Source organism: Lactuca saligna, chromosome 8, assembly GCF_052625555.1.
Source record: "Lactuca saligna cultivar CGN05327 chromosome 8, ASM5262555v1, whole genome shotgun sequence".
In the NCBI taxonomy this organism is placed as follows: Eukaryota; Viridiplantae; Streptophyta; class Magnoliopsida; order Asterales; family Asteraceae; genus Lactuca; species Lactuca saligna.
This window is the reverse complement of record NC_136424.1, coordinates 179,520,391-179,529,439: the sequence shown is the minus strand read 5'-3', so window position 1 is coordinate 179,529,439 and position 9,049 is coordinate 179,520,391. Positions and strand designations below refer to the sequence as shown.

Here is a 9,049-nt window from a genome sequence, read left to right as displayed (position 1 = left end):
TCTAACACTAGCCCACATAACCTTTGATTTGTGTACAACATAGGATACAATTTTCTTCAGTAGATCATGAACTTGGTTATCTTATGAGGAGTAAATACATAGATGAATTGATTGAGAAATTATTGAGTATAAAAATTGGTAAGCTTTTCTTGATATTTTTGGACTTAATTTCGCAAAACACTTACTATGATATTAATACTATCAAGTTTTTTTTATGCAGATAAACTTTCAAAGGATAAAAGGTAATCCAATGATGCTCAGCAAAAAGCCATTGAATTGCTTCGCAACAACATAACTAACATGTTATATCTTTGTTTATATTCTCTTATGTTTAATGATTTTTTAAATTTTTTAGTATGTAATGATTTTGGTCGTTTACTTGTAGGCGATGAAGTGAAGAGAAACTGAGAAAGTTTCAATAGCAAGTTGTTACTTAGGATGAATGAAAGGGAAATATTAGAAGAAAAAAAAATTGTTTTTGTATTGTTTAAACACTAGAAATTGGTGGAATTTAGTGTTTTTAAGATGTTAATTGTTAATTACTCAACTTATTCATTTGATGTTGCTTTTAAATGTTGCGAACTCTAAAAATATGGTTTGGTGGTGTTTTAACTTTTTGAAATAAGATATTTAAATTTGGCGTTTTTAAGATGTTAACCGTTAAGTACTCACTTTATTAGTTTGTTAGTGCTTTAAATATGTTATGGAAATCTGAAGCTTTTAAGATGTTAATTACTAATAGTTTTGACACTCTTAAAAACCCGTAAAAACCCCAAATCGACATGGTGAATAACAACACAAAATACTGCAAAAAGAAAACCAAACCAAATCCATACAGTCAAATACCAAACTAAAAACCACATAATAAAACCACAAAACCGCACCATTCGGTTCGCAAAATGAAATAATCGTACTTGTGTTTCGTAGTTTGGTTTTGATCAATAATCACATCGAATTACACCATACTCGCTCCTATCTACATAGGGGTATATTGCTCATCAAGTTCGTCGTAGCAGTATAAAGGAAGCAAGTTGATAACCTGAGGTTCATAAATTAGCAAGCGTGGAAGCTGAATGGGCTCATGATCTTATGAGATTTCGTAATCAAAACTGGAGGTTACCATGGACACGATTCAAGAAATCGAGCTTGAATATGCCATAAAGGAGTAACGACTTTACTAATGTCTTGAATGAAAAGTTTAAGATGATTGACAAAGTCAAATTTCTTTATGACGGCAAAGAAGCAATTTTTTGACTGATTGGCTTCTCTTGAGAGAGATTTGTTTTGGTGTTTTGATATTAGTTTTTGAACTGTGAGCTATACTTGCCTTGATTTTTTTAGTTGCTCGACTATTTTTAGGAATCATGCTTTGAGTACAACATTCGTTCATGTAAGGCTCTTTTTCTCCTGAAGCATGATTTGTCTCTCCTATTTCCATGACACCATCTTGTTCTCAACATCAAAATGAGAATATTGTTGCGCTTGATGGCCTAGCTTCTACGAATTATGTCTTTGAACATGGAGAGAATGTCATAGGCTTACACTAGCTTAGGTCGTGGATGGGTGGTATTCTTGAAGAGACCGGTACCCAAGTTTTATAACTGAAAATATCGAAGAACACAAGTCAACTAATAACTCAAAGTTTATTAAATGGAAACTAATAGAAAAAATGAAGTAAATTAATTGTTCATCTATTTAAAATGACATGTATGTTTAATAATTAGGTGATAAAGTAGAAGGCTATTTCGAAATATTTCGAATTTAAAAGTAGAGGGGAAATAGGTTACTTATTAATTTTGGGTCATTCTAAAAATAAATAGAATATAAAGGGCTTTATGTAAATATCGGTTAAATGTTGGGATCCAAATTGGAAACTAGGGAGCATCTTATTTTCTTTTCTTCTGAGTGTCGATCGAATGTTAATAAAAGAAAGGAAAACGCTGGTTTCCTTGTGTGTGCGTTGTTATGTCTACAATCTGGAAAGAAGGGGAGACCTTCAAGGTCTCTTTGCATTCTGCTGAGTGCGACCCGAACCAGAGAAAGAGGAAGAAGAAACGGAGCACAGAAATCATATAAGGGGTGCGTGATTTCTCAGATTTGGTAACCCAAAATTTCTGTTGTCCTTCAATTTGACAGATTCTTGAGGTAATAACAAACCCTAGTAAGTTAATTTTTCTAAAATATTCCAATAAATGTTGAAATTGGAATGGGACTCATGAATTGCTATTTGTAATGAGCTTAGAAACATGTTTGCATGGCAAAAACTTGAATATCTTGAATGCGACGGATTTGAGATTTACTAACCTTTATTCAAATTGGAATGGAATTGTGAATTCCAACACTTAATGGAAAAAGGAATGGGCTAGGGAAAACATTGACGGTAGCATGGGAATTGGTAGGTAAATATCACAAGATTTATGGAAACAAATCTACAGGTTGAAAATCGGGAGCATTTTGAAGTCAAGTTATATCATTCTACTTTCTTACACATTTTTGTTATGCACTGATCACAGACCCTTTTGCAACAGGCATTTGATAATGAGTCACTTGTCCCTGTTGTATAAAACATGAATTTTCACTTGTTTTGAGTGCCCTGTAAATTATTTGATGCTATAAGCTTATACTTGAATGAGAAACAAAATTCATTCTCAATATTTTTTTTTCTTTAACAAAATTAAGTGTGAATATAGGCATATTATATTTTTTTTGTTGGTTGTTGGCTAAGCTAATAACAACATATGCTAACAACAATATGAGGAACCAAAATCATATATCAATATTTTTTTCACTGTCCTCTACGTAATGGTCAAAGTGCATAATCATGATTAGAACATAATACATCTATGGATCTTATACGGTTCTCAGTTAATGTCGTATGCAACAATTTCAAATTAATTACTTGTGATAAGCTAAGAAATTGCATAGCTTTAATTAACAACATGATTCATTGGCTTTAATTTACATGATCTTCGGGTGTATAATTAATCAAAAGAATAGTTAAACATTGCTATAACTCCATTGGTATATGTAATCACCATGTTCATTTTTCATGGGATGGAATTGTTTTCAAGTTGGACCCAATTTGTCATCTAATGCATCAATATTTAGCCAACTTGGATTTTACTTTTGTTAAAGAACAAAAGCATGTGAGATTTAATGGTTGATATATCACCATCACAAGGTCATGGACCCAAATGCTACATATTTGTTTACCAAATTATATTTCTGATGATAGGTCATGAACAAAAGCAACAATATTTCTCATTCATACACTAAACAAATTATAGGGAACTCAAAACTGTTCCTTGATCTGATTTCATACAAGTGGGAAAATTGTCTCGATTTAAATACAAATGACAAAAAAACCTAGCTGGTGGTTAATCGGTTGTAAGAATGCTGTATAGAAGTCATAATGCGCCCAACTGAGATGCAATATCACTGAATGTATATTCACTGCATGGAATTGTGAGGCCGCCCATTTGATGAACATACCCAAATTCTTGCTCTGCCTGATCTAATAACTCTTGAAATGCAGGTTGGCTTAACAACCATACAGGAACCACAAATCGCTTCTTCTCTTGCTCACCAACATAAATTGCTAAATAGCCTTTCGGGATTTCCATAGATTTGCTTGTGCTGCTTCCATTGGATAATGATCTTCTGAGAATTTGTTTTGCTTGAATGATCCGAGGAAAAAGGATGGCCATTTTTAAGGATGGTAGTTTCTGTTCACTTCAAAAGCCTGATTGAGGATGGAAACTCTCAAAGCATGCACGTCTTCTTGATGAAAAGTTGTGAAGGATTTCAGAGGAAGTTGTGGTTATGTTATTCATATCAAACTGTTTTTATATACAGAGATACAAGGAGATATTGATAGAGGATGGTGACATCTGGTGGAAGAAAAAGCAACGTCACATGGCTTTGTCTTCCAGCCTGTAAGTCAGATCCAATGTCTAATTCACCTATTAAAGATAGGGCCAGATATGTTTCAAGAAATCCCCAGAGACCTGAGTCCCAATTTCGTGCTTGTTAGTGGGCATAACCACATTCCTCTTAATATTACATGGGACCATGATGCTTCTACTGTTTTTCATTCCCACCTTAATTTAGAATACTGGTGATACAAGTTACCTGCTTTGTTAATTCTTTTCTATACAAAAGTACATGATTAAGCCATATAATTGCTTGTGACTTTGTGGTTGTGTTATTCAAGATCATACTTTTATACAAGGTAGAAGACACAACACATGATCTTGCCTTCCTGCTGCAATGTCCCTATCTGTCATATAATTTCCTTTTTCTCACTTATCGTGCATTTGATTCTCGAATAAACCTTTATGTATACAATATGATAGCAAAAAGCTCTGGCATAATTTCCTCTCAAACTCCTGCTCAACGTCTTTCTGAATACTCTCAAATAGTTTTGTTCCTCCGTGATAACCCTTCAGAAAAATGGGTATCCGTATGCCTCGGACCAATGAAGCAAGACAAACTGACAAATACTCCAACAGTCTTTGTCAAATGTAACACGCACAATAGCAACGGATGTTGGAGAGCAATAAAGAAGCGTTTTTTGTATAATTACAGGACTTATTACGTGACACGGACCAGAAGAGTTTGGATTTGACTATCCAATGGGCGGCCTAACAATCTGGTGTGGTGAGCACACATTTTTTGATCTTGCAAGACACCTGGGAGCATTTTGATGTCAAGTTACACCATTCTAATGTTAACACATTTTTGTAAAGCACAGATGGCAGACCATTTTTCAACATGTGAGACTGATCAATCAGTTGTCCTGGTTCTATAAAATATGAATATTGAGTTGTTTGGAATACCATGTATATTCTTTGACGATATAAGATTATACTTGAAGGAGAAACAAAATTCATTGTAAATATGTTTTTCAAAAACGTGTGTCCGCTCAATTTAAAAAATAAAAGAATCAATATAGGGATATTAGACTTTATTTTCCTTGGGTTGCAGCCTAATATAAGCCGATAATAACACATGGTTACACCGATATGAGGAACAAATATCAAATATAAATGTGTTTTTTCATTGTCCTATATGTAACGGTCAAAATTCATAGTCAGGATTAAACATAATATTTCTATGGGTTCTCTATGATTCTTGGTTAATGTCATCATGCAACATTTTCACATATTAGTTAGTTTTGGTAAGAAAATTGCATAGCTTTATCCTAGTAATCATTGGCTTTAAGTTAAATGATTTTTGGGTGTGTAAGTAATCAAAAGTTTAGTTAAAAATTGTTATAACTCTATTTGTATATCTAATCACTGGGTTCGTTTTTCATACGACGAGATTCTTTCAAGTGGGACCCAATTTGGTCTTGTAATCTATCAATAATATTGACAACATATATAACAATTTGGTTAGGGAACAAAAGCATGTGAGAGTTAATGTTTTGTATATCATTATCACAAGTTATTGGACACAACTGCTATGCATTGTGCACCGATCATTTGTAATAAGTGTGTACAACTTGATAAGAACCACATTGATTATTGAGGTAAAATACTAGAAGTCATAAAATGACAAATCTATATTACCAAATATTTGGTCTCACGGATAACTCCGAATTTTGAATTACGGTTTATGAAGAAATGGTTTTCCCTTGAAATTCAACAACTATTTTATTCGAGATCATGCGTTGTTTTCCATATAACTCTGAATTTTAAATTATGGCTTATGAAAGAATTGTTTTACCTTGGATATATCTATATGGAAATTGGACTTTATTCTATTTTAAAAACGAAAAAATTATTCTTGAAATCAGGATGTTACAATGTGGCACAAAGAGTAAGAATCTTTGTTAACTATATTTTCTTGATGCAGTTTAATAAGACAAGCGAAGACATAACATTAAATACAATACTCTCCATTTCACTCCCAATCAAAGAATCACTTTTCTGAAATAGCCGACACAAAAATTTGTTTCAAATTTATACACTCAACAAATTATTGTGAAGTAAAAATTGTTAATAGATCCGATTTGGGAAAATTGTTAATATTTTTGGATTTAATTTGTCACACACATACTCAGATACTAACATGATCAATTTTTTTTTTATGTAGATACACTTTGAGAGGGTAAAAGATCAACTAATCACACTCATCAAAAAGAGATGGCAAAAAGAGAATGAACAACTTTGCTACCACATAGCTAACATGTTATATCTTTGTTTATATTCTCTAATATTTAATGATTATTTATTTTTGAGTATGTAATGATTTTGCTTGTTTACATGTAGTCTATGCTCTATATAGTGGAAAGAAAATTTCAATAGAAAATTGTTACATGGTACGAAAGAAGGGAAAATTTTAGGAGACACAAATGTTGTTGTTGTTGTTTTTTTTTTTTTTTTTTTTAACATTATAAATTGGTGAAATATGGTGTTTTTGTGATGTTAATGGTTAATTACTTAACTTATAGGTTTGATGGTATTTTTAAATGTCTCAAACTCTTCAGAATATGGTATGGTAGTTTTTTAACATTTTAAGGTAAGCTATATAAATTTTAGGATTTTTAAGATGTTAATTGTTAAATACTCACTTTATTAGTTTGTTAGTGTTTTTAAGTAAGTTATCAAAATTTGATGTTTTTAAGATATTAATTACTAATAGTATTAAACTCTTAAACCTCAAATTAAAAAAACCAAATCCTAATGGCTAATAAAAAAAGGACAGAAAGAAAATCGCGCCAAATCCATGTTGTCAAATACCAAACTACAAACCGCGTAAAAAAACCACATAACCACACCCTTCAATTCACGAAATGAAATAACCGTAATTGTTGTTTGTGGTTTGATTTGGTCAATAATTACACCGAACCCGCACAGTGATCACTCATTTTTGTAGGTGGTATCTTTTTATCTACCAGTGGTGGCTTTGCTAATTCTTCAAAAGATTTTTTGTTAACTACATTTTTTGGTTCCTTTTCGGTATTTGTGTTTGTAGAGGAGAGCAACCAAGTAACATGTATTTTTGGCTTAGAGGGGTATATTGCTCATCGATTTCTTCGTAGTAGTATAAAGGAAGCAAGTGGATAACTTGAAAGAGAGTCCTTAGAGGGGTTCCAATTAGCAAGCATGGAAATAAAATGGTCCAGGATATTGTGAGGTTCTGTAATTAATACCGAAGTTTGCCATGCATGGGATTTGAGAATTCGAGCTTTAGTATGTCATCAAGGAGCAATCTTTTACTGATGTCTTGACTGAAAAGTTTTAGATGTCTGACAGAGTCAAGTTTCATTATGACGACAAGAAACTACTTTTTTATGATTTGGCTTCTCTTGGTATGGATTTGGATTGGTTTTTGATATTAGTTTTCGAACCTTGTGCTATAAATGCCTTAATTTTCTTAGTTAGATGACTATTTTAACACATCATGTGTTCAATAAAATATTTGTTTATATAGGGCTCTTTTGCGTTAGAAGCATGATTTGCATCCTCTTACTGGTGTGACACCATCTAGTTCTCAACATAAAAATGAGATTATTGTTGACCTTGATGACTTAGCTTTTATGAATTATGTCTTTGCATATGTAGTGAAGGTCACATGGTTACACTAGCTTAGGTCGTGGATGGGTGGCATTCTTGTAGAGATTGAGTAACATCCCAAATTTTATAATACCCTTGATGACCTAGTTTCTATGGATTATGTCTCTGAACAGGGAGTGAACGGCATTGCTTACACTAACTCAGGTCGCGGATGTATGGTATTCTTGAAAAGACTTGGCAACATCCCAAAGTTCTTATCAAACACAAGGAAATGAAGTATATAACAACTTTAAGGCATGATGTTAGACAAAAATAGAAATTAATAACTCTAAGTTTATTAAACGAAAACTAATAAAAAAATGAAGTAAATTAACTGTTCATTTAGTTAAAATGATATGTATGTTGAATGATTAGGTGATAAAGTATAAGGGTATTGCTAGATATATAATTGATTAATTCTCAAAGGACAGTTTCATAAGAATATATAAAGAATACCTAAAACCTAAACACTAATCACTAACATCCCCCTCGCTCCTCCACCCCCCCTTCCCCCCCCCCCCCCCCCCCCCCCCCGCGGTGTGATCGCGTGGAGACGATTTAACTGAAAAAATAAACAAAAGAAGAAAACTTAAGAACTAGATGAAGATAGTGGTATCGACGGTGGTAGTGCTCTATCAGTGGCGACTAACATCGATTGCTTGTCGGAGAAGAAGAGAGAAGAAATAGCAACCATAGGTAATTTCTTTGTAGGAAAAAAAAAATTGTTGGCATCTACAATGATGATGCAACTAGCGGCAGAAGAGTCTAGAGAAAGACAAAGAGATAGAAAGTGGGCCTGAGCTACGGCAGACGGAGCCAATTCCGTCGAGTTCGACAACCACAATGTTGATAGTGAATGAAAACGACTACAGAACATAGGTAGCCCGACGGAGAAGGTGCCATCGGGAGAAGGCAACAACAACATCAGAGGAGGCTAAATCAGAAAAGATATCTGAAGAAGTGGTGCGAGGAGGAGGCAGAAGGCTCAGAGGCATGGGTCATCTGAGAAGGAGGTAGAAGTAGATGAGGCATTAGAAGAAACCAATGAAAGTGTAACACCCATATTATCATTCCAAATTTAAACTTTTCCAAAACACTTAAAACCATTTAACATTACATAGTTTATTTCAAAATAATAAATATCAGTATATCCCGGTATCAAATCATGAAATCATAACAGCAGAAGGATGGTACGATCATGCATTCGCCTTCCCATGATCACTAGAAGTACCTGAAACAACAAACTAAAACTGTAAGCCCGAAAGCTTCGTAAGCTACCCCCAAAATACCCATACCCACGATAATATACATACAGTCACAAACAACATACGATGGAACCAGTCAACCATCGGGTTTGAATACCCCAGGCCCACAACCAACAACTTGGAAAGCCCACATACTATAAGTCCAATGATACTAGGGAGGGAATACTCACGGCCCACAACCAACAGGTTGGAATGCCCATGTCTATTGGCCTTCACTCAAAG

General features: G+C 33.6%; 1 long non-coding RNA gene across 1 annotated transcript; it reads left to right on the top strand.

Moving 5' to 3' along the window:
* Nucleotides 1–1,917: 1,917 nt before the first annotated feature.
* LOC145012764 (uncharacterized) lies at nucleotides 1,918–4,085 on the top strand. The gene is made up of 2 exons (XR_013664662.1): nucleotides 1,918–2,145; nucleotides 3,536–4,085. It is a non-coding gene; the product is annotated as an uncharacterized LOC145012764 (long non-coding RNA).
* Nucleotides 4,086–9,049: the final 4,964 nt, after the last annotated feature.